Source organism: Acomys russatus, chromosome X (genome assembly GCF_903995435.1).
Source record: "Acomys russatus chromosome X, mAcoRus1.1, whole genome shotgun sequence".
NCBI classification, from domain to species: Eukaryota; Metazoa; Chordata; class Mammalia; order Rodentia; family Muridae; genus Acomys; species Acomys russatus.
Genome location: NC_067169.1, coordinates 66071479 through 66096769, shown reverse-complemented (window position 1 = coordinate 66096769; position 25291 = coordinate 66071479). Strand labels below are relative to the sequence as shown.

The 25291-nt window shown below is 38.0% G+C and overlaps 1 pseudogene; it reads right to left on the bottom strand.

Annotated features, from left to right (window-relative positions):
- Positions 1 to 5566: 5566 nt before the first annotated feature.
- LOC127185567 (40S ribosomal protein S15-like) lies at positions 5567 to 5986 on the bottom strand (annotated as a pseudogene).
- Positions 5987 to 25291: the final 19305 nt, after the last annotated feature.

Here is a 25291-nt window from a genome sequence, read left to right as displayed (position 1 = left end):
TGACCAAGATACCTGACATCTGGCTGGAGAGATTGCTCAGTGGTTAGGATATTTCCTCACACTATGCCACAATTTCCATAATTTTACTACAACTCAATAATTTATATAAATATTGAGTTATCACTGGATGAAAGCATTAATTAAAGCATCTATCTTAGGATCTAAACACTGGAACTGTCTTCACAGACATACAAAGACATGTTTTTAACATTTCTCAATAAAAACAAAATGACAAGATTTTTTATTAAATATTGGGGAAATGAAAAAGTAGGTCTGCAGTGTGTCTCAATGGACATAGTTGTTCAATGCAAGGCATGAGAGTGTGTTTGATTCCTGGGTCACATAGTTGAGGGAGTAAAAAGACTCAAAAATTTGTATTCAGGCATCCACAAATGTGCTGTACTAGGTTCATACACACATGCATACATGTACTCATATATACATATACAAGAAAAACATAACAATAAATAAATAATAGTGTAATTTAAAATATTTATGATTTAATATAAAGAACATTTTAAATAATTTATTACATTTACTTATGTTTTTATTGTTGGGTTCATGTGTGTATGTGTGTCTATGTGTCTGGGCTCATGCCCAAGTTCTGGTATATGTTTTGAGGTCAGAGAGCCACTGTGGGAGTTCGTTCACTTTTTTGACCAAATTCATTCTGGAAAGTGAACTCAGGCTTCGTGTCAAGCACTCTTTGCTGCTATGCCAACTCATTGCCTCCCAAATAGACAAATTACAGTAAGTATACAATCACTTTTTGAATAATTACACCACAACTCCTATGTATAAGGCTCAGGTAACAGTGCAGGTGTTGGGAAGAAGGGTTGTAAGATTCAGAAGACCAGTAATTCAGCTGTGAGATAATATTTTCTACACAAGACAGAGAAATTATGCTGATAAAATATCAACAATATAATTTCATGAACAAGAATTGCTTAATGACAACATTTCATACTGACATTGACAGAGAATTTACATAATTTACTTTGTGACAGTATATGTTTTTAATGGAAGATTTTGAATCCAACAACATGGCTACTGTGGCTAGGGATCACTTTGAAAGATCTAGGTCTGTGATTCAGCTGGAATACAGACATGCAGTTAGTACGTACCTTTACTTCAAACAATGTGCAATGGAGGGACAGACAACATGAAGAATCAGAGAATGAATTGACAGAATGAATCAAAGATAAGATTCATCCAACTTTCATAAGAACATACAGGAAACAGAAGCTACTTAAGAGCAGCAGCACAGAGGGAGTAGGGAGGAGGAGACTACAGTAAAAAAAAAAAATACAGTAGAGGGAAAGGAGACAGTATAGTAATTGTCTGTGCCTCTGTTGCTTTGGGATTGTTCAGTACCTACAAATGGTCACTAAACATTTATGAGGACTTTATTTCCAATGCCCAAGTCTGTGAAAAGTAGACCTCATTGTGCGAGGTGAGGTTTTGAAATCCCAGTGGTCTTATAGGGAGATACAGAGACAGGAGAATCCTGGGAAGCTTGTGTGCTACCTATCCTTGAATATGCAGAGGAAAGGTAACAAAGATCCTATCTCAAAAAAAAAAATGAAGAAAAAATGCTTGCAGGACAGAGGAAGCTTCTGTCTATGTATATGTGTGCACACACACAAAGAATGTGGTCTCTTTTCCAAAATATCTATGAGTATTTGAGTACTTAAAGAAAATGGTACTCTTTTGTAGTTTTCCAGAGAAACATTAATATATTATTGGTCTTCTCTGTTGATAAAATGAGCCAATTAAAGCCAAATTAGAGCATATAAATTTAGGTTTATCGTGGCAGAATTCAGGTGGGTTCCCCAACTTCACAGGAGTTTCGTTCAGTAGTGAGAGAGGAAAAGAGAAGGAGAAGAAGAGGACGAGAGAGGAGAGGAGAGAGAGAGAGAGAGAGAGAGAGAGGAGAGAGAGAGAGAGAGAGAGAGAGAGAGAGAGAGAGAGAGAGAGAGAGAGAGAGAGAGAGAGAGAGAGAGAGAGAGAGAAAACAGAGCCAAAATGGCTGGATAATATAGTGAAGAGCCTCTGGGAAAGAGGAAGCCCTGCCTCTGGGCTGGAGAGTTCGTAGAATGAAGGAAAAATAAACCTGTTTTTTTATGATCCAAAGAGTGGGAACGGAGTGGTCTTGTGAGAGAACAGGTGAGGTTAATCCACTAGAAGATCAATCACATCCTGCGAGAACTTGATTGTTGCCAGGTGAAAAGATCCCATGAACAGACTCTGGGAGGAGATATATATATAAATGTGCCCAGAACTGGAGGCGGGGGCTTTTGGAGACTTCGGATAGGTTTTGGCTGTGCATAGCTCCACTTCAAGATGCTCCTAGAGACAACAGCTTGAGGGAAGGCTTTGGGGCTCTGGCTCCTGCTGAGGTTCTGGGTTCTGGTTACTCCAGATTCCAGCAGAAGAAATCCTGCTGATTACACGAGGAGAATCATTCTTCAAACTGATATCCTTACAGCTTTGTTATTGTGTCCTTTAATCCTCTTTTACTATTGTTTTGTTTAGGTGTGTTATAAGTGACATACGCTTGCTTAATAAGTTGTAATAAAATATATTGGTTGATTTAGCCAATGGAGAGGACAGTCTCCACAGTTGAGTGGGGAGTAGCGACTGACTTTCACGCAGACTCGGGTGCCCCATATTTGACCATGTACTCTTGATGGGGAGGCATGGTAGCGCTTTGAGGAAGGATAGAAGGCTATCAACAAGAGATTTGATACCCTATGAGAATATATAGGAGGAGGAGGTCCCTGCCAGTCACAATCATAGGGGACGTGAGTAGCGGGTGAGTGGAAGGGAGTGAGGAATGGGAGGATACAAATGATGGGATAACAATTGAGATATAATATGAATGAATGAATTAATAAAAAATAAATTTAATAAAAGAAAATAATAAAATTGAGCCTACAATGGTATGAGCAGCATATGCCAGTTGTGCCCTGTACCAGGTAGGGACTGAGGGTTACTAGAAGGACCTGGAGGCCTCTTCAGTTAAAATGGCACCTCAACTGCTTGTTCTGGGTATGAGTCCAAAAAATATACACTCTTACCTACCATACACACAATTGTGGATAGACTAGTGCAATTCTATGAGCTCGAAAGCCTGAACATTATGAGGATGGCAAGTAGTCTGGAAATTATGAAGTACACTTCTGTTGTATTCTTGAGTTAAAAGACAACATGGGTGCAAACTTCTTCCTTGGTAAATTTCAGTCTTTTATCAAAAGTCCCTGAAGTGATGAAATGATGGATATACAGTGTACAGGATCATATGGTAGCCAATAAAAAACCCAATTACATAGCAAAGTGTTACCCCATTTTGAGTTGTTGGCCAGTAAGATCAGAACTTGAGGGTAAGACCTTTTTGTTGAAGGCATTAGATATGTGAATAATCAAACATCAAGAAATCAACCTGTTACTAACATAAAAGCTACATCTTTACTGGGTAAATTTCAAAGTGCTGGAAGTTTCTATACATGCTAGCAAAGGTAAAAAAGAATCATCATTCTTACCCAGCTGTGAGCTCTGCAAGCTATCATAATAACTTGCCTGAAAAATATGACCCTAGTGTAATAATAACATGAATCTTTTGGGAGCAACCAACCACTTTCTCTCTGAACAGAAGTCTGCTCCATCACTGACCCCATTATTGAGACCAAGTATCTGTGCAGCACTCTATTACATAGGTTTAAGTTAATAAAAAGAAAAATATAAAGTTGAGTGGTATGGAGGTGGATTTGGGCATGGGGTCAGTTTGGAAAGAATTATTAAAGTGAAGAAAATACATTCACTAAAAATTTTAAAAAATAATAAAATTATCACATAAAAATAAATGTTCATTAAAATAATAAAGAAACCAAAAACACCATGATGATATACACGTAGATAATCCATTTTTTACAGAAAACTATGATTAAGAAATGATTTACCCCTATAACTTCTAAAATCTTTCTCTGCCTCTTCAGCGAGGACACCAAGAGGACATGACACATTGAATCAGTTAAAAGGGTTCACATTGGCTCAGGAAGACCAAAGAAACAAGAACAGGGACTTCATGGGCCTGCTCCAGCTTCTTTGTATATATGTTGTGGGTGTTAACTTTGTGGTTTTCTGGGACTCCTAACAGTAGGAGATGGTGTGTCTCCGACTCTTTAGCCTGCTTTTGGGACTCATTTCCTCCTATTGGTCTAGCCTTGATATGAGTGAGGGGTTTTGCCTGTTCTGTCTTATTTGGCAGTTGTCTCTTGAAGGCCTTACTTTTCTGAAGAGAAAGCATGAGGAATAGGTCTTGGAAAGGTATTGGGGATGTGGGAGGGGTGGAAGGAGTAAAAACTGTGGGCAGGATGGACTGTATGAGATAATAATCTATTTTTAATAAAAACAAAAACAAAAAAATAATTTGCAAAGGAGGCAAAATATATCACATATAGTTTTTAATCATATAGTATAATAAAATATATTGGTTTGAAAGCACTAAAAACAATCTTTATAACGTTTAGACTGATATCTTCCAAAACAATAGGCAAGATCACACATAAAATGAAGAAACATGGATAGTATATTTGGAAAGTCTCTCTCTCTCTCTCTCTCTCTCTCTCTCTCTCTCTCTCTCTCTCTCTCTCTCTCTCTCTCAATTGTTCTATTGATGATCATGTTTTATCTGCTTACTTTTCCAATCTTTTTCTTAAAAACATATTGCTGTTCTCAATCATAATAATGGAATTGTTTCTCCTTCGCTGTGGTGAAGCATTGTTTATTACTTTAAAATTTATTAGAATTAAACTAAATTCATTAAATTCACTAAACACTGCCACTTCAGCATTCAAGTTTTAAAATCAGCTTTGTTTGATATTATAGACATTTAAACCTTTAGATTAAGTTCACCTTAATAATCTACATCATACTTTACATTTTAACACATACGGGTAAAATTTAAAAGCAGAGATTGCTATTTATTTTCTTCTCTGAAAACCTCTACCTTTTAGTTTTATTTAAATGTGGATATTTAGATCAATAATCATGTGATTCCTTATGGAATTTATTTGATATTTATTGTATGCCTATTGCCTATGTTTTTTCTATTCTTTGAATGCGTTGTTTTCTTTTTTCTTTCAAACTTTTTCTGTTTTTAATTAAGCCCTCTATGTAATGATATTTTATTTAATGTAATAGCATATATGTTCATACTACGTTAAAATTGTGCTATATTCAGAACATGTAATAACATATAATATATGTTTATATGCTATATAAATATATTTGAAGTAATTGAATTCAATGTTCCATTACCACTATACAAGTTTATTTGTACAGAAGGCTAATTGTAGGAGAGTATTGCTAACAATTCTTTCCTGACTCTCTGATACTGCACCTCCATCTGCTTGCCTTTTCATGCTTTTAGAACTCAAGTTCCTCTTATTACTATACATTAAAGAATGGCTATCCTTTTGAACAGGTAACAACCAAACCAAAATTTATTCGTTTTTTTTGGGGGGGGGGGTGAAAGAAGCAGAACACAAGTCTTTATTGGCCACCTCTATTTGAGGGGGATGAAGTGGGAGGAATGGGTGGCAACAATGCTTCATGGCCTGGTAGATGATGGAGAACTTGCCCAGGTAGTGGCCAATCATCTCTGGTTTGATCTCCACCTTGTTGAAGGTCTTGCCATTGTACATGCACACCATGTTGCCCACCATCTCAGGCAAGATGATCATGTCCCTTAGGTGGGCCTTGCCCACCTCCAGCTTCTCCATGGGTGGATCTTCTTTCTTGGCCTTTTTCAAGTGCTTGGGAAGTGAGTGCTACTTCCTCAGCTGGCCACAATTCAGGTGCCACCCTGGTGGGCGCTGTACAACTGCATCAGCTGCTCATAGAACATGTCCAGCAGTTGTTCCTGGTCCACGCCGCAGTAGGTGAACTTACAGAATGTCTGCTTCTTCTGCTCTACTTCAGCCATCTTGGCTGCTGCTCCCTAAGATTTATTTTTAAGATCTATATTGTTTTTATCATTATTATTGTATACAACATGTCCCTACCACAGTTTTCCTTCCTTCCATGCCTCACAGACTCCATCTTCCCTTTCTCTTAGATTCACTCTTACTTGATTTCCCTTCAGAAAAGAGCAGGCCCCTCAGGGATGTCAACTGAACACAGTAGAAGAAGATACAATAAAAGTAGGCACAAACCCTCATATCAGGGCTGGGCAAAGACAACCCAGTTGTAGAAGAAAAGGGTGCCAAGGCAAAAGAGTTACATACCCCTTCTCCCACTGTTAGGAGCCCCACAAAAACACCAAGCTAACAACTATAACATATATGCAGGCTACCTAGAGCAGACTCATGCAGGCTCCATGGCTGCTGCTTATTGGCTCCGTGGGCCCCTGTGAGGTCTGCTTAGTTGATTTTGTGGGCCTTGTTCTCCTGGTGTCCTAAATCTCTCTGGCTCTTAAAGTTCTACCTTCCCCCTCTTCTGCAGGATTCTTCCAGCTCTGATAGGGGAAACTTCATAGATATCTCCAATTGAACTCTCTATCTTAGGCTAATGCTTGGCTTTGAGTCTATAAATCAGTTCCCTTCAGATGCCTGAAGAAGTTTTTTTGATGACAATATATCTAGGCTCTCATCTATGAATATAGCAAAATATCATTAAAAATCATTTTATTGATTTCCTTTTTCTAGCCTAGGTCTCTGGGATATCCAGGTCCTGGTTCCTGCTTTCCCAGACAGTGTAGTGCATGGGCTCCCTCTACGGGTTCTGCCCTCAAGGATTGACCACTCTCATAACTGCGGGGCCTCCATTGCTACTTCATGTCTTGAAGGCTGCATAAATTTTAGTAAATTTTTTTGTTGTTGGGCTGGTATCTCAGTCCCTCCACTGGAATCTTTGCCTGGTTAGAGATAGCTCATCTGTTAAAGGCTAAGTTCACAAACAAAAAAGATATCTACATTCTTTTTATTTTGTTTTTTGAGTGTTTTTAAAATTAATTTATACATTTATTCACTTTACATTCCAATCATAACACCCTCTCTACATCTTCCCCCATCTCCCTCTCCTATTCCTCAGGAAAGGGGAGACCCATCCAACAATCTACACCATTCCTCTAGACCTATGTGGACTGAGCACATCTTCTTCCCCTGTGACCTGGCAATGCAACCGTTGGGGAGTAATCAAAAAACACTTAACAGAGTCCATGTCAGAGAAAGCTCCTGCTCCCCTTACTAGGGGACCCAAATGAAGCCTAAGCTGTCCATTGGCTATGTCTGTGTAGGGCACCTAGGTACAGACTATTCATGGTCACTGGTTGGTGCTTCAGTGTCTGCAAGCTTCTCTGGGCCCTGTTTAGTAAGCTCTACTGGTCTTCTTGTAAGCCTCCTGTCATCTCCAGGTCCTTCTATCCTTCTCTCCATTGTTCCACAAGATTCTTTATGTGTTGTCCACTGTTTAGCTGTGAGTCTCAGCATATGTTTCAATCTGCTGCTGGCTGGAACGTCTCAGAAGACAGCTATGCTAGGGTCCTGTCTGCCAGCATAGCAGAATATCACTAATAGTGTGAGGCTCTTTCCCATTGAGTGGGCCTAAGGTTGGGTCAGGCATTGGGTGGGTATTCCTTCAGTCTCTGCTCTAACTTAATATCTGTACATATTGTAGGCATGATGGGTTGAGGCTTTTATGAGTGGGTTAGTGTTCCCCTCTCTTCACTAGGAGTCTAGTTAGCAAGTGTCCTCTTCTGTCTCCATGACTCCTGCTACTAGGAGTCTCAGCTAGACTAACTCACATATTCTCCCAGAAGCCTACCCTGTCTTAAGTCTCTACTGTCAACCATTGTTTCTCTATTTTTGTATGCCATCTGTCCTCCAAATTCCTCTCTCTCCAAGTCTGATCTCCATCCTTATTTCTCTCTATGCTTCCTCTCCTATGTGTTTTGATCTCTTCAATCATTTTAATTTTCTATTCTATTTCCCCTTCTGAGTGAGATTTGAGCATCCTCCCTTGGGTCCTCCTTGTTACTTACCTTCTATGAGTCTATGAATTATAATATGTTATCCTATAAAATAGAACTAAAATCCACTTATAAGTGAGTATGTACTATATGTGCCTTTCTGGGTCTTGGTTATTTCATTCAGGATAATCATTTCTAGTTCCATTTATTTGTATGCAAATTTCATGATTTCATTGTTTTTGATGACTGAATGGTATTCCATTGGGTAAGTATACCACAGTTTCTTAACCCATTCTTTAGTTGAGGGATATCTAGGTTGTTTTCAGATTCTGGGTATTATGAATAAAGTTGAAAAAACATAATTAAGCAAGTGTGCTTATTATATGGTAAAGCATCCTTTGTTTTTATGCCCAAGAATGGTATAGCTGGATCTTGAGGTAGGGCTATTCCCAGTTCTCTGAGAAAGTATCAGATTGATTTCCAAAGTGGTTGTACAAGTTTGCACTGCCATCAGCAATGGAGGAAAGTTCCTCTTTCACCATATCCTTGACACCTTGTGCTGTGATTTGAGGTGTTTTTTTTTTTCTTCATCTTAGCCATTCTGATAGATATATAGTGGAATCTCAGAGTGCTTTTAATTTGTATGTTCCTGATGACTAAAGACATTGAGCATTTCTTTAAGTGCTTCTAGGCCATTCAAAATTCCTCTGTTCAGAATTCTCAGTTTGTCTCTGTACCCTATTTTAATCACGTTATTTGTTTGCTGGTGTTTAACTTCTTGGGTTCTTCATATATTATTTTTCCATATTAGCCCTCTTTCAGTTGCAGGATTGGTGAAGACCTTTTTCACAATCTCTAGACTGCCATATTGTTCTATTGATAGTGACCTTTGCCTTACAGAAGATTTTCTGTTTCAAGAGGTCTCTATTATTATTATTATTATTATTATTATTATTATTATTATTATTATTATTATTATTATTATTATAGCCTGAACTGTTGGTATTCTGTTCATGAAGTTGCGTCTTATTCCAATGAGTTCTAGGCTCTTTCTCACTTTCTCTTCTAATACATTTAATGTATCTAGTTTTATGTTGAGGTCTTTGATCCACTTTGATAAGAGTTTTTTTGCAAGGTTTGATAAGTATGGATCTATTTGCATTTTTCTCCATTTAGCCATCTAGTTAGAACAGAACCATTTGTTGAAGATGCTTCCCCCCACCATTGTATGGTTTGACTGTTTTGTAAAAAATCATGTGTCCATAGGTATGTAAGTTTGTTTCTGAGTCTTTGATTCAATTCCATTGATCAATCAGTCTATTTCTGTGATAGTACCGTGGAGTTATTAGTATTATTGTTCTGTAATTCATCAGTGATGGAGGTACATCTATAAATTCTTTTGTTGTATAGAATTATTTTAGCTATTCAGGAATTTTTTTGTTTTTCCATATGAAGATTAAAATGTTTTTTCAAGGTCTGTAGAAAATTGTTTTTGGCAAGGTGGCCATTGTTACTATTTTAATCCTACTTATCCATGAGCATGACAGATCTTTCCACTTTCTGATAATCTTCAATTTCTTTCTTCAGAGATTTGAAGTTCTTATCATACAGGTGTTTGACTTGCTTTATTAGAGATAATGCAAAATATTTTATATTATTTGTGGCTATTATGAAGGACATAGTTTCTTTTATTTTTTCTCACCACATTTATTGTTTATATAAAGAGGGCTACCAATTTTTTTACATTAATTTTGTATCCATCCACGTTGCTAAAGGTGTTTATCAGCTGTACGAGTCCTCTGGTGCAATTTTTAAGGTCATTTATGTATACTATCATATCATGTGATACTCTGACTTCTTCAATCTGTACCCCTTTGACATCCTTTAGTTGTCTTATTGTTCTGGCCAACTTTCAAATACTATATTAAAGAGTTAATGTGAGACTGGGCAGCTTTGTTTTGTCCCTAATTTCAGTAAGGTTGCTTTAAGTTTCTCACCATTTAATTTGATATTGGCTATAGTTTTGCTGTATATTGCCTTCAGTGTGTTTAGACAACCGAAATATTTAGTTTGCTGTCTTTTCTCTTTATTTAGATGTTTCTGATGTATCCATTCCTTCAATCTGGACTACTTTTTAAATTTTCTTTGCAGGGAAGATATATTTTTGGGTAAGCTTTTCCTTTTTTCTGAATTTTTCAATTTATTCTTTAGAATATTAATCTCATTGAATATGGAAATTTAGGTTTATAATATGACTTCTTAACCCATAACCTTCTCTATAGAACTTTCTTTTCCCTTATATGTTTTGTCATGGAATGTCATTGCATTTCTTAGCTCTATTTGCTTTATTACAGACCTTACTTTTCCCCCTAGATCTTGCAACACTTTTTCTTGTTTCTGTATTTTGTGTAGCCTCAGTGTGATATGCCTCAGAGTTTACCTTCATTGTCTTGCGTTGGGTTATCTGTGCTTCTTGAGCTATGATTTGTTGTAATTAATTGGAAATTGTTAAGCATGTTACTTCAGAGTATTCTGTCTTTTCTCTCTTCTCACCTTTTGCAATTCTAATTAAGCCTGGAATATAGCTCTTTAACTTTTCTAATTTTTTTCTATTTATTATTTTTTCTATTCACACTCTAGTTTGAGAAAATTTCCTTGGCTTCCTAATAATATTATTGATAATTTTATGTATGTGAAATGAGTACATAAAAGGTTTTTCATTTATTATAATATTATAAACTTCTGGTATCCCTTTGTAATTTTTATCTTAATATTTCTTTCAGTCTCTTTTAATGTTTTAATGTTAACTGAGATAAGCCTTAACATATTTTCTATGCTATTCTATATTATCTTTTTCATAAATCCAGTATCATTGTTATATATAAAGACTGTATTTTCTTGTCCATTGCACTACTTTATGACAGTCAATTTTTTGGAATACTGGCATTATTTTTTTAAGTACTAGCATTTTAGTAGGAAAAAGAAAATATGGTAGATAGGATTTAAAAAAAATCTGTACCTGTGGTAAGAGTTCAATGTGTCCTCCAAAGTTCATATGTTTTAATTTCAATACAACAAAGCTGAGATTTAGGATATTTCAGAGGTTTGAACTCAGGAAATTTCTTTTGTTATGAGTGCATTAAATCATTATTGGGCTACTGTCTTACTTTTCTATCATTGTTGAGAGACACTGTGATCAAGGAAACTTATAAAGAAATTATGTCAATAGACAAGTAGTCCAGAGCTGCTCACATTTTCTTCTTAAATTGAAGGCAGAGAGGAAGGGAAGAAGAAGAAGAAGAAAGAAGAAGAAGAAGAAGAAGAAGAAGAAGAAGAAGAAGAAGAAGAAGAAGAAGAAGAAGAAGAAGAAGAAGAAGAAGAAGAAGAAAAAGAAAAAGAAGAAGAGAAAGAGAGAGTCAGAGAGAGACAGAGAGACAGAGAGAGAGAGAGAGAGAGAAGAGAGAGAGAGAGAGAGAGAGAGAGAGAGAGAGAGAGAGAGACTAGGTCTGATATGAGCTTCTGAAGCCTCAAAGACTACTCCCAGTGACACATGTCCTCAACCATGACACTATTACTTCCTTCCAAAGTATTTCCCACAGGTAGGGACCAAACATTCAAATATATGAGACTATGAGACCATTTGTATCCAAAGCACCAAAATTACTACATTCAGTCTTAAAGGAGTAAGTTTCTGTTAAATAAAATTGTCTTCTACCATTAATTTTAGATGCTAGATTAAAGAATACCTACAAAAGTAATAAACCATCATTTTTAGGGTGACTCAGAAGAAGATATGCATAAGAGTCACTTGATGGTATGATAAAATCCTGCACACATTGCAGCAGAAGAAAGGAGTAAAAGTACACTTTTTTCAGTTCATTGTATTTCAGCTCACTTTTCCTACCTTTAGAAAAAAGAATGCTGGGCTCTCAACTTTATATTTGATTATTTCTCTGAATTCATTCATATAATCTTAAACCTTTCATATAGAAGTGAGACTATACAAATTTTGTTTCTTAGTTCTGAGGCACTTTGATTTATATTGAACTATATGTTTAGTATTTTAGGGGCCCAAGATTACCGAAATCCTTTTTGCAGGAACATAAGGATACAGACCAATTATAGTATGTGTGTGTAGAACTATAGAGATGGATATACAGATATACATACAGAGATAGATAAATACAAAGATAGATAGATGTGTTTATGCACCATGAATTTATTTACATGTACCCTCTCCATAAATTGAGCAACATAAATACATATGATACATATTTCTTTATAATACCATATATATATATCACATCATTTTCATATATCTTGAGAATCAAAGATAATACTCATGCCTTCCATAAGTTTGTTACTGGCTTGTTCTTTCTTCTTCTATGTTGTGCCATATCAAAGTGGATCCAGAAGGCTATTACCACATGCTGATCTTGAATCTTAGACCTTGTGTTCAGAAATGTAAGTTAAATGTATTCTGAAGAAAACATACTCTGTCTGTGGAACTATGTAATATGTAGCATGAAATATAGTAATACAAAATACCAATACTGTTAGCATACTCCCCAAGTCTACCTTGCAACCTATGATGTCATTATCTGCCTGCCACTAGGTGTGTCTGTTGCCCAGGATACAAAAGGGAAAGTCCACCTCCTATTGCTCACCCCTCTAGCTCTTGTTCTTCTCTTGCTCTTCTTCTCTTGATTCTCTTCCTCTCTCTTGATGTCTCTGTCTCTGTGTCTCTGTCTCTCTCTTTCTGGGGGTACCCCTCCCACCCCCCTGCTCTGCCTTGCTCACATCATAAACTGATCCATATCATATCTGTTGTCTGGCATCTTATTTTTCAGTCATTACATTAGTGCTGAAACCTGGGAAGGGCGCTTTTAGTACTCATGCTGAAATCCCTTCTATTGAAGCCTCTCCACCAGATCCTCTTTCTCTAAAAGCTATTCTTAGTCCGTGCTGATACACTCTGATGATGGCTGCAGTATGCACCATGTAATCCAAGAATAGGTAAGCTGCATGAGAAATCCTCACACACAGCTACTTGGCTACCTGCCCTCCCTGTTGGCCGCTGAAACATTCTACCATGAGCTCCTCAAAGTTCCATGCCCCCTAGCCCCCTGGACCTGGTTACCAAGTGCTCTGTCTCTGCATGGCAGGACTCAGCAACGCTGGTCACAAAACCCTTGCAGCCAGATGCATGCGTACTGGCTGCATGTTGCTGGATCAGGAGGGAACCTGCAACTACTGCTTCCCACAGGCACAGATTCCTGCAGATGCCTTTGCTCCACAGAATCTGGGCAGAGGCCACTAACAACTCACATTTGCCTGGGAATGCCTGCTATCCCTACCCATCCACCCATGATCACCTGGTCACACTCAGCCCAGAGAGCACTCTAGTGCTAGGTTGCACACCACTACTGCTTGCATCCGCTGCTGGCATGGTCAAGGAGCTGAAGTGGAGCTGGGTAGAAGACGCTAATGTGCTACATTGCATACTTGATAAGAGCTGGCTTAGAACAGAGACTGTATTCAAGAGCTGGTTTAGAACAGAGATTGCAACCCATGGGGTTTGTCCAGTGTAGCCACTGCACAGAGCTCCTTGCTCCCTGCGTGGTTTCCCTCTGTATGCCTTGTGATTTAAAGGTCATGCCTATTAATGGCACTGGTTGGGCAGCACTGCCTGCTTCATGGCCTGCGCTGAGGCCCGGCTTGTGGGTCCTTGCTTATCGAAGGCTGACCATTTCTGGGGTTTTCAAGGACTTCCTGTTGTTTCCCTTCCATTTTTTTTGTTGCCAGTTGTCTGAATTTGACCCAAAATTCTTCAGAAATTCTTCCACAGGGACTGGCCACATGACCACTCTCTTGGCCCCCACTTGCCCCTGGCCCGTCCCCTTTTCCCACTGATGGTCTGATAGAGACTAGGTGCCCTGGCAGCACTTTGAAAATCTGCCCACAACTGCTGCTCACAACACTCTGCTAATCTGATCACCATGTTGGTTTTCAGAAAGGGGTGGAACTATTGCCTTGTCACAATCTTGGTTGAGGGCAATCATATGTCTAGCCGCCATATTTGTTTTCAGGAAATACTGGCTCTGCCTGTCATCTTTACTTATGGCTACCAGCCCTGTTCAAATCCATTCTAAACTCCATCTTTTAAGCTTTTTATTGTTTGGTCTGTAATGGTGCAATTAATTGTAAGATTAAACTTTACAAAATTTCTCATTTTACAATTTCAGGGTTATATTTTTACCCTGGTTCATAATGTTTTTATTTAATGTTTTATATCCAATTTATGTCTTTACTAATTCCTGGACAAATAAATAAATGCTGTTCCTCCAGTCACAAGCTGCTCTGGATTCAACTAAAGACTTCCTAGCTAATGGGTTTGATGGGTTTTTGATTGTTCCATAAAGTTCTGCTGTATTACTATATTAAAAATATTAATTATGGGAACATTAATTTTTTACAATGTTAGAACTTGATTGTTATGCTCTATGCTCATTCTCAAAAGCTTAAAAATCACTGCCTTAGAAATAGATTTAACCTCGTTTTTGCTAATCTATAATATAGTCTTAGACTTTACAAGCTATGGGCTTGTTATAAACTAAAACATACAGAAAACTCTTGTGCTTTCTTTTTATTGGTTATGTTTATATTTTTTAAGATTCCAACTTAATGGGGATAAAACCTAAAATATTAGTCTTTAATGATTAAGACAAACTATGAACCTTTTAAACCTTAACATCTTATACATGTCTTCAAAATTAAATAAAATTTTTCTATCTAAATATTCTTAAGAAAACTGTGGTCTAGCTGTCATCTTAACTAAAAGGCTGAGGATGGTTCCTAAATGCTTATGTAGGTGTTGGTAAAAATAGTTTTTAAAATCTTTAAAGCCCAAGAGGAGCCTTACAAACAGTCTCAGCTACAACAGAAAACTATGTTGCAGGCCTTAGCCACTTCCTTGAGGCAAGGAAATAGAGGTCTTTGATGCCCCCTCCTGCCAGGGACCTATTTCAGATGCAGCCAAAAGGGGATACCAGTCCCATAGCTGCCTAAAAGCGATGCACTGCCTGCTGGCAGACTGGTCTCTGGAAGTCAAAATGCTCCCATTTAGGCTTGTCCTCTGTGCCCAGCCGCTGGAGGGTTAAACAACAAAAGCACTATGGACATGTCCATCCTTCAATATCCTTGACCTCGTGGAATACAGTTGGCTCCTAGATTCAGCTACCGTGTCAAACCAAGGGTAACACTGATATTTTAACCACATAATCAAGTTTACACAGTCACATGGCCAGCTTCTATAATGAGAAGCTTCAGATACTGTTTCAGTCCTCTTCGTTCACAGATACCAAGCTTTAAGCCTCACTGCTAGGGCTACTGTCAGGTCTATATATATTCTAAACTGTTTCCAGACTTAAAAGTCAGGTCTCAGATACAGTCCTTTACCATTCTTTTAGCTAAAGGACAGTGAATGCTCACAGCAATTTCACCTATATATTCAAGCTTCCAAGAAGATGTTTTATGAAGGTTAGAGAGTCTAGGAAGCTGTTTTAATGCTGTAGAGGCAACTTATGAATGTTAGAAGGTCTAAAGGTATGTTTCATTTCTTCCTGTTGTTATGCTATTGTTGAATTAGCTAACTGTTCATAGTGTTGACAATAATCAATTGAGCTCTGATTTCTAAATCAAACTGTGGTAAAACATTACATTATAGATTCGTCTATCATAGGTCCCAGTTCAAAATGTTTTTCATTATACTTAAATTGTATGCATCTAGTTTTCTATGTGTACTGATGCTGAAAATCAAGATCAAGTGAGCTTTTGCCCCTCTTCTCTACAGATTTCCATTTTCTTCACGTTGCTGTTCCACAGATGTCAGAAAGTTCCACAAGGCTTCTCCCTTTCCTAAGCTCACCTCAAAGAGTATTCATACTTTTAACTCAATGTTTTTTCCCCAAGACTCTACTATTCCATGACACAAAAGTATAAGTCTACTGCATTTTCCTACAATGTACATTTCAATGCAGATTACAAACATTGATGATATTAATGTGTCTTAAATTTATATCCTTTTCCAAAATTAATAGTATTCTTGTGAGCTACTGGAAATCTACCTCTCAGGTCAAATGGAACTCCATTGTACTGCCAAACAATAGTCTAAATTTCCTATGTATTGCTTATCTCAGAGGGTGGGATTCCTTCACCCTTTCACAGGTTTTGGCACTCTTCTCCTTAGCTACCCAATTGCCACCTTTCTGTACCTAACACTAGTTGATTAAATGAGTTCCCACTCATGGTAAATGATTCCCTTTGTCCGAGAGACTATCATCTAACCCCTGTCTACATGACTGCCGCTAGTCCTCCTTACTGACCTGCAACTAGGACTTTTTCTAGTTGGGTGAGACCATTTCCTATACCATTTTATTTCCTCCATCCCACTGCTAAAATCCTAGTGTACTATGTAACTGGGTCTCCAAAACAACTGAATCATGTTTAGGCTATGCTCTCTTGATCACTGACCATCACTGATAAGTGCCTGGGACAGTCTGTACCAACAATTTGAGTTAAACCTTGCACTGGGGGAAAACCCAGTGGGTCACAACTTCACCTCCCCATAGGAAATAGTCCATTCACACCCTCTCCAGGCAACACTGGGATGCCTTCTGGAGAATTTCAAATCTGTAGGCTCAAATTAAGGGCTACTAAGCTTACACATCTCTGCAACCAAACTTCGACAGATCTAAAAATACAAAATAAAAATTTAATTACCACCAGTAGTTCAGTAAAATGAAAGGATTTTTTTCTTATTTTCAAACTTTTTCTCTTCTTTGCTCTCCCAAATATTTCAAATATACACCTAAGGTAAAATGGAAATTTCCCATGTTCAAGCTTTTTCTCTTCTCGCTCTCTCAAAAGTTTCAAATGTACACCAAAAGGAAAATAACCCACTAACATTATCTTCTGCCCGTGTGTGTGTGTGTGTGTGTGTGTGTGTGCGTGTGTGTATTCCAGTATCTTGCCAGATTTCCTACATCCAGGATAGCACCAAAGGAGCTACCCACAGGTGCTCCAGATCCCCTGCTGTGCCAGTTTATATTGAAAAATCAAAAAGTTCTTACACTTATGAGATGCCCAAATCCCCAATTTTTATTGAGATCTGTAGTCTCATTCTGAAAAGGGGCATATTGTAACACTCATTCCCTCACCTCCCCTGGAGTGGCTGGGAACTTGGCTCTGTGCTCCAGCCAAAAGACTAAACCATGAAAGCTTTCTAGCTGTGTGTGTGTGTGTGTGTGTGAGAGAGAGAGAGAGAGAGAGAGAGAGAGAGAGAGAGAGAGAGAGAGAGAGAGAGAGAGAGAGAGAGAGATATGAAGAGATGAGTCCTCTGGTCTCTAGATCTACCTGTTCCTCTCCAGTACCTATAGGCAGAAAGGGTGAAATGCAGTTTAGTGAATGCTTCCCTGGCAGTCAGCACCTAGCTATCAGTAGTGGTTGACCAGGTCTCAGCCACTGGAAAGGGAGTTCTACTCTTGCTGCCTGATCCCCTAGCATCCAGTGGCAGGTATGTCCCAGAATAAATGGAGTCTCAGAAGAGTGAGGAATCAAGTCAATTTTATCTGTGAATTTTGGATCTATAAAACCTGGGCAGTGAGGGTGACTGTGTCTAATTTATGAGGGCTAAGAGTGCCAGGGTACTATATTTACATACAGTGATACAGTGCCTCAGTAACACTGGATCCTTATCACAGGAAGGAGGACAGTACTTAATTATCCTATATATGAGGGGATGGCACCTAGGTGTACTTAAAGCCAATTACTGGAGGCTAGGATCTCATCCTGAAGTGGGGTGCTTCCTGGAATTCCCTGTTTTTGTTATCAGAAAAGGGTTTGGTCTGTATTTTTTATTTTTTTAGGATTGTAACTCTACATACAAGTTTTGGAGTTACCAGATCATGTGGAGAGCCTCACTGGGAAAAGGAATATTTTCTACATAGACCAGGCACAAAACCAACTATCCAGAGACGCTGTCTTAGACATTAAGGACAATGTGACTCTCCTTATTTGATCTGGGGTTGCCAGATCATGTGGAGTGAGAGCCCCACTGAGAAAGGGAGTCTGTTCTACATAGACCAATCACAAAATCAGCTATCCAGAAAAGGCCGTCTTTGACCTTAAGCAGCAGAGTCCCACAACTGTCAGCAGGAAGCAGTCAAAGGTGATTGATTTCTTTGCACCTTATCCATTTATTGTCAACAAAATGAGGAAATGGTGTGCTTCAGACTTGGAACAAACATCTCTGAGTTCTCCCAGCACTTCTCAGTCCCTATCTGCTGCAGGACATGGCTGGCACACATCACTTTCTACCCTGAACTTTCCAGAGCAGAACTTTTCCTTCCATTTCACCATATAATCTGGATATTTTCTTGCTCTTGCCTTTTTTTCTCTCTCTCTTCCCCCCTTGCATGGCAGCCAAGAGCTGCTTCCAATGAACCTACATATATATATTTTAACTTACCTTACAGGAAAAGCATCCAATGTCCTAATTCTTTTTTTAATTAAAGGTAAATGGAGGAATGTTAACATACTGCCCTCAGTCTGCCTAACAAACTGATGTCATTACCTCCCTGCCACTAGACGTGCCAGTTGCCCCAGATACAAAAGGGAAAGTCTATCTCATATCTCTCATCACTCTTCCTCTTGTTCTTCTCTTGCTTCTCTTCTTCTCTCTTGCTGTCTCTGTCTCTGTGTCTCTGTCTGTCTCTCTCTGGGGTGGCTCTCCCACTTTCCTGCTTTCTCATGCTCATATAATAAACTTCTCCATACCATACCTGTTGCCTGGTATCTTAATTTTTTAATCATTATCAATACCCATACACCAAAAGAACTTCTGCCTGACAATGTAGAAGGGGATGTCATAGAGTTTATGTGAATTATGGATAACACTTGCGTTGTGACGAATGCGACCATAAAATAATGATCAGTTAAGGTTAAGACAAATAAAAAAATAAATTTTAGGGAAAGCTCAGGTTTTCTTAGGAAGTACTGAAATGATTATGATCATAATTTTGATAAAATATGGATAATTAAACTAATTCTGATGAAACAGATGGTAAAAGTAGGAAATGGTGTATTGAGAACTATATTAAAGGGACATATTTATTACAAATTGGCAAATAACTTGGCTGAAGTATATTCCATTCCTAGGGATTTGTCAAATGCAGAACTGAGGAAGTTTCAGCTAGGATATGTGATAGAAAAATATAGGCTAAACAATAAGAAATTATGTGGTATTTTAAAAGTGAGAATAGTAATACTTGAGAAGAAAGACATGATTCAAAGACATATATCATCATTAAGTCAAACACCAAATAGTTTGTTTGTAAGGTCTAATAAATACTTAAATGATATATTTTGATAGCCAAATAAATTCATGGTCCAGTGACCATTTTGAAAGAGACTATTATGTATGGAAAGTAAACAGGATCTAATCAGGGTCTTGAGATCAACATGTATGCTGTTACCATTTTAATGTCAATATCCTCTGTTTCTCTCATTCTAGCATTGTTTTCCTTGCTGGTTTTTTTCATGGCCCAAGTATACCCAAGCATACATATGGCTGAAATTTGAAAATTGTACAAAGAATGCATGTGTGATATCCATTTGATTCAAGTATGCACAGAGCAGTTGAACTGTAGTGGAAGAAAGGAGTCTACAAAGTTGCAAAGGGTATATTTCAAGATAGTATGGGTCTCAGGCAAAGATAGGTTTTGAAGTTGAGACATCAAAGAGATGTTGGGTAATAGCCAATAGAACCATAGAATGTAGCATCCATAAAGAATAGTCACCTTTAGGATGGCAGGTGAAGTTGGGAACAAAGGGCACTGGTATTTTGGAGTGAGTCATGCTGCTTGATAGCCGAACAGACACTGCTACCTGTACTCAGATTTGGTTGGGCTCTGCCATCTTGGACCCAGGACCCTGTGTGCTACTATATTGTTCAGTGGGTCTGCATAGAGGACCAGTGGGATTATGGGTTGGGGTGCTGTCCTCAGTATTCAGGTGCTGTCCAAGGGGATTCAGGAGGGATCTTAGGTTTTGTTGTGGGAGGAGAGCGCTCTAGAACTACTAACCCATGATCAAGTAGAAGGAAAGTGCAGGACACTGTGTACCATGGACTTTGTGTGACTCCTGGACCTGGGAGACAACTGCCAGGGAGGTGGGGGCTGGAACTGTGAATCCTCAGCTCCTAGGATGTCTCCTCCTGTCCAGGAAACACTGATGTTTGTGTTTGGGAGCCAACTGCCAAGTTACTCACTGGATCTGTTATCTTTGATCTTCTGCCACTTAGATAGATATGGTATGCCATGGCTGCTACAATCTTGGAAGTCCAAACATTGGGCAAAGCATAGGGAATCTAGTGGAAAAGTATGTGTGTATGTGGGAGTATAAAAGGTCCTGGAGGTAACAAGAGCTCCACAGGAAGACCAAGAGAGGCAACTAAGTAGAGCCCACAGGCACCTGTAGAGTCTGAAGCACCTATCAAGAATCATGCATAGACTAGACCTAAATCTTCTACATAGATGTAGCCAATAGGCAGCTCAGGCTTCATGTGGGTCCACTAGTGAGGGGAAGAAAGACTGTCTCTGACATGGACTCTGTTGCCTGCTTTTCAATCACTTCCACTTGATGGGAGGGCCTTGTCAGGCCACAGTGGAAAAGGACAAACTCAATATTGATGCAACTTGATGATCTGTGGTGGGAGGGTAAGGGGAGGCTCCTATTTTATGAAGAATAGGAGAGGGGGAAATAGGAGGGAGGTGAGGGACTGGGAGGAAAGGAGCTAGTGGGCTATGACTAGGATGTAAATTCAATAAATAAATTAAGTAAGTAAAAAAATTAAAAAGTATAGTCCCCTACTACAATGCCTAATGAAGTGAGGCAGCCCTTGAGATCAAGTACATCTACAGTCTCTGGCTTAAGAAAGCTTAAGACAGGAAACTCCAAAGAGAGAGTTTTGGAAAGACTGATTCTTGCAAAGTCATGAGGTAAGAAGTGCTTGAGATATTGCAGGCCCTGTAACTGCCAAAGAGAGCCTAGACTATTTGAAATTGAGCAAATTGAGATGATCCTTCAGGTTTAAATTTGAATTTGGTCTTCCTTGAGTCATGCTACCTATTTCGTCTTTTTAAAATTTTTTTTTTGCAATACAATTATATATTCTACGTGAAACTAAATATTTTAGTTTGAAAGCACATATCTTGATATGAATATAGTAGTCTACAGATGGCCAAAAATCCCTCTGGGTGATTTATATTACATATGCTAATCATTATTATTGAACTTCTGACTTAATTCTAAATCCATTAAGTCTTTAGACCCACTGAGGTAAACAATACATTTGAATATGTCAAAGACACAAATTTTGAGTGCAAAGCCATAATGATATATGATTTACATCTGTATGTTGACAATTTACTTCATAATACAGTAGTGCTGAGTGTGAGTAATTAAATCAAAAGCAATTCTATTATCATGAGTGAATTAAAATCTTTATTCCACTGGTTTAAAAACAAGTGTAGTACTCTCATACTTGCCTCTGTTCTCCCTCCAACCCACGCCTTTGTATTTTTGTCTCATTTTTATTTCCCTGTCTACATACCTCTCCAACTGCCATCTAATATCGCATGAAGGCACTCACCAGATGCAGCTACACCTTCATAGAGGAGTTGAAACATGAGACAGATAAGATATTATTCCTTAGTATGATCTTACTGTAGCACAAAATGTTTTAGGTCAACAACAAACAAAGAAAAGTTTCCCTCTCTGATTCCCTTATTGTCTCCTCTTGCTTTCCTAAGTACTAACTTGCAGAGAAAACCTGCTCTGAGCAGCTCTTCGGTTTTTTATACACTATTATATGGGTATCTTTAGTTATTGTGGGAAATTATAGCAAAATTTTGAATTGTATAACCTCTTCATTGAACTTTAGTTTTTTAGTGGATCTATTGTCCCAGAAATATGCTGTCAAAAGTGTTTCTTGGCACAATGTAACTTTTTCTTATCCCTACACCTCACTATTTTTTTCTACCTGAAGTGATTTTAATTTTATTCACTGAAGCCTTTATATTGTTACCTACCATCAGAAATGGAAAGAATTTGGAGCAAAACATTTACTACAGCTAAGATACATCCTAAAAGATGTGTTTTCCTAAGGCAACTAAACATTTGCTGGCTAGAAGGCTCTATTCTCCTTCAAAAATAATTACTTTTCCCTTATCCCATGACAAAAGGCATAAGGAAATATTTTGTATACATTATTCTTGTTCATGACCTAGCACTCTTGTATACAAATGATATAATAATATGGGGTTGTATTAGCCAGTTTTCTGTCACTGTGACAAAGTATATGAGAAATTTAAGAGTATGAAGCTTGAAATTAGAACTATTTATTTTGGCTTGCAACCTGAAGGTTTTATGTTACAGTAAATTGGCCTAAATGTTTTTAGGTAATGCATTATGGTAAGGATACAGAACAAAAATACCACTTACCCTTCAATGGCCAGGAAATTAATAAGAGATAAAGAACAAAGGCCCAAATGTATATATGGTGCACACTCCCTTCACATCATAAGTCATGTCATTAGTTCTACCTGTTGGTGGTTTGAATGAGAAATATTGCCATAGGCTAAGTCATTTGAATATTTTATCCCTTGTTTGTGGCATTGTTTAGGGGAAGTTTAAGCAGTTTGGCCTTGCTAGAGGCAACATATCACTGGAGACAGGCTTTGACAATATATTGCCTCACTCTCATTCCAAGTCCTACTCTCGTCATCTTTCTCTACTGGCCAGACTATCTCTGCCTAATTTGCTATGAAAACCAGAGGAACATGGGACAACTGTGTAGGTAGTAGACAGTACTGGCTAGTCATCTCTGTAATTTTGATTAATATATAGATTCATTTAGGTTGCAATTTTTCATTCTCAGTTCTCTGATAGTATTGATGTCTAAGCTAATCGTAGCTTGGTAGTGAAAGAGCAGTCAATTAGATCCTTACGGTAACTAAGGTAATCCACCATGTTAGTCTACTAGTCAATTCATTGGATAATTAAAACTACTGTTAGTTCTCTTATTTTAAAAGGCAAATGGGCTTGCCTTACAGCTCTCATATTAAAGATCAACAAGCTTCAGATGTTTTCTCAGTCCTCTTCATATACCAGGGACCAGAATTTAAGTTTCACTCTTAGAGCTACTACTATTAGGTCTAGATATAGATTACCTAGTAACCAGACTCAAAAAGTAGGTCTTAGATGCAACCTTTTACTACTCTGTTTGTTTGTTTTAGGTTATTGTATTTTATTAATCTAATTTTTTTTTAACTTTTATTAAATGTCTATGATTTACATATCATGGACCAAAATCTCTCTTCTCTCTCCAGTAAAATAAAACAAACAGACAAGCAAAAATATCATGTCAAAGAAGCTGTAGTTTATCACAAAGTATAGCCTTTTGTCCACATATGTTTATTTTCAAATGTTCATTGTTACAAGTCATGGGTCTTTAGCTAAAGGACAGTGACCTCTCACAACAATTTCACCCACGTCTCAGGATAAATAATTAGATAAAAGGCCTAAGGATATAAAAATTTAAGTTTTAAAGGAAAGCTTATAAGACAGTATTTGAGGGTTGGTAAAGGCACGTTTTGAAGGCTGGAGGGTCTGAAAAGTTGACTTAAGGTATCCAAAAAGTTGTAAAATGCTTCAGATTTCTTTTGGCTGCTATGCTATTGTTGTATTAATTGTTCAGAGCTTTGACAATAATCACTGGTCTCTCATTTATTACTCTAAGCCTTATAAAAACATTCCACTATGTGATCCACTATATGAAATGTCCTTTGGTTTGTCTCTTAAATATATACTTAAAAGTTCCTCATTTGCTACATCTACATACAGAGTCTTTATATTTATATATCCAGTCTTTTGAATAGAAGGGCCCTTCTGTGTTATTTAATCCCTGAGGACACACATGTTTTCAGTTCACAGATGTCAAAAAGACAACTCACCTCAAAGAGTAGTAATACTTTTTTAAAAATTTTTTTATTAATTTATTCTTGTTACATCTCAATGTTTATCCCATCCCTTCTATCCTCCCATTCTTCCTCATGCCCATTTTCCCATTATTCCCCTCCTCTGACTGTTCCTGAGGGGGATTACCTCCCCCTGTATGTGCTCATAGGGTATCAAGTCTCTTCTTGATAACCTGCTGCCCTTCCTCTGAGTGCCACCAGGTCTCCCCTCCAAAGGACATGGTCAAATGTGAGGCACAAGAGTACGTGAGAAAGTCTTATCCCACTCTCCACTCAACTGTGGAGAATGTTCTGACCATTGGCTAGATCTGGTTAGGGGTTTAAAGTTTATCGCCTTTATTGTCCTTGGCTGGTGCCTTAGTTTGAGCGGGACCATGGGGCCCAAATCTGCCTATCATAATGTTCTACTTGTAGGTTTCTAGGACCCTCTGGATCCTTCGACTTTGTTATTCTAGATGCTTTTTTCATCTAGAGTCCCAATAAGATGTCTTCCCCTCTGTCCCAGTTTTCTGGTAAGTGAAGGCTTTCATGGAACATGCCCCTTGGGCTATTATGCAGATATAAGTGAGCATATACCATTTGAGTCTTTCTGCTTCTGGGTTAACTCACTGATTGTGATCATTTCTGGCTCAATCCATTTATTCACAAATTTCTAGAATTCCTTCTTTTTAATAGTTGAGTAGTATTCCATAGTGTATATGTACCACAGTTTCTATCCATTCTTCTACTGATGGAAACTTACACTGTTTCCATGTTCTGGCAATTATGAATAAGGCTGCTATGAACATGGTTGAGCAAATTTTCTTGTGTGCTGGAGCATCTTCTGGGTATATTCCAAGGAGTGGAATAGGTGGGTCTTGAGGAAGCCCTATTCCAATTTTTCTGAGATGGCACCAGATAGATTTCCAAAGTGGCTGTACTAGTTTGCATTCCCACCAGCAATGAAGGAGTGTTCCTCTCTCCCCACATCCTCGCCAGCATGTGGTGTCACTTGAATTTTTGATCTTAGCCATTCTGATAGGTGTAAGATGGAATCTCAGAATTGTTTTGATTTGCATTTCCCTGATGACTAAGGAGGTTGCGCATTTCTTTAAGTGTTTCTCGGCCATTTGATATTCCTCTGTTGAGAATTCTCTGTATAATTCCAAGCCCCGTTTCTCAATTGGGTTATTTGGTTTGGTGGTGTTTAATTTCTTGAGTTCTTTATATATTTTGGATATTAGAC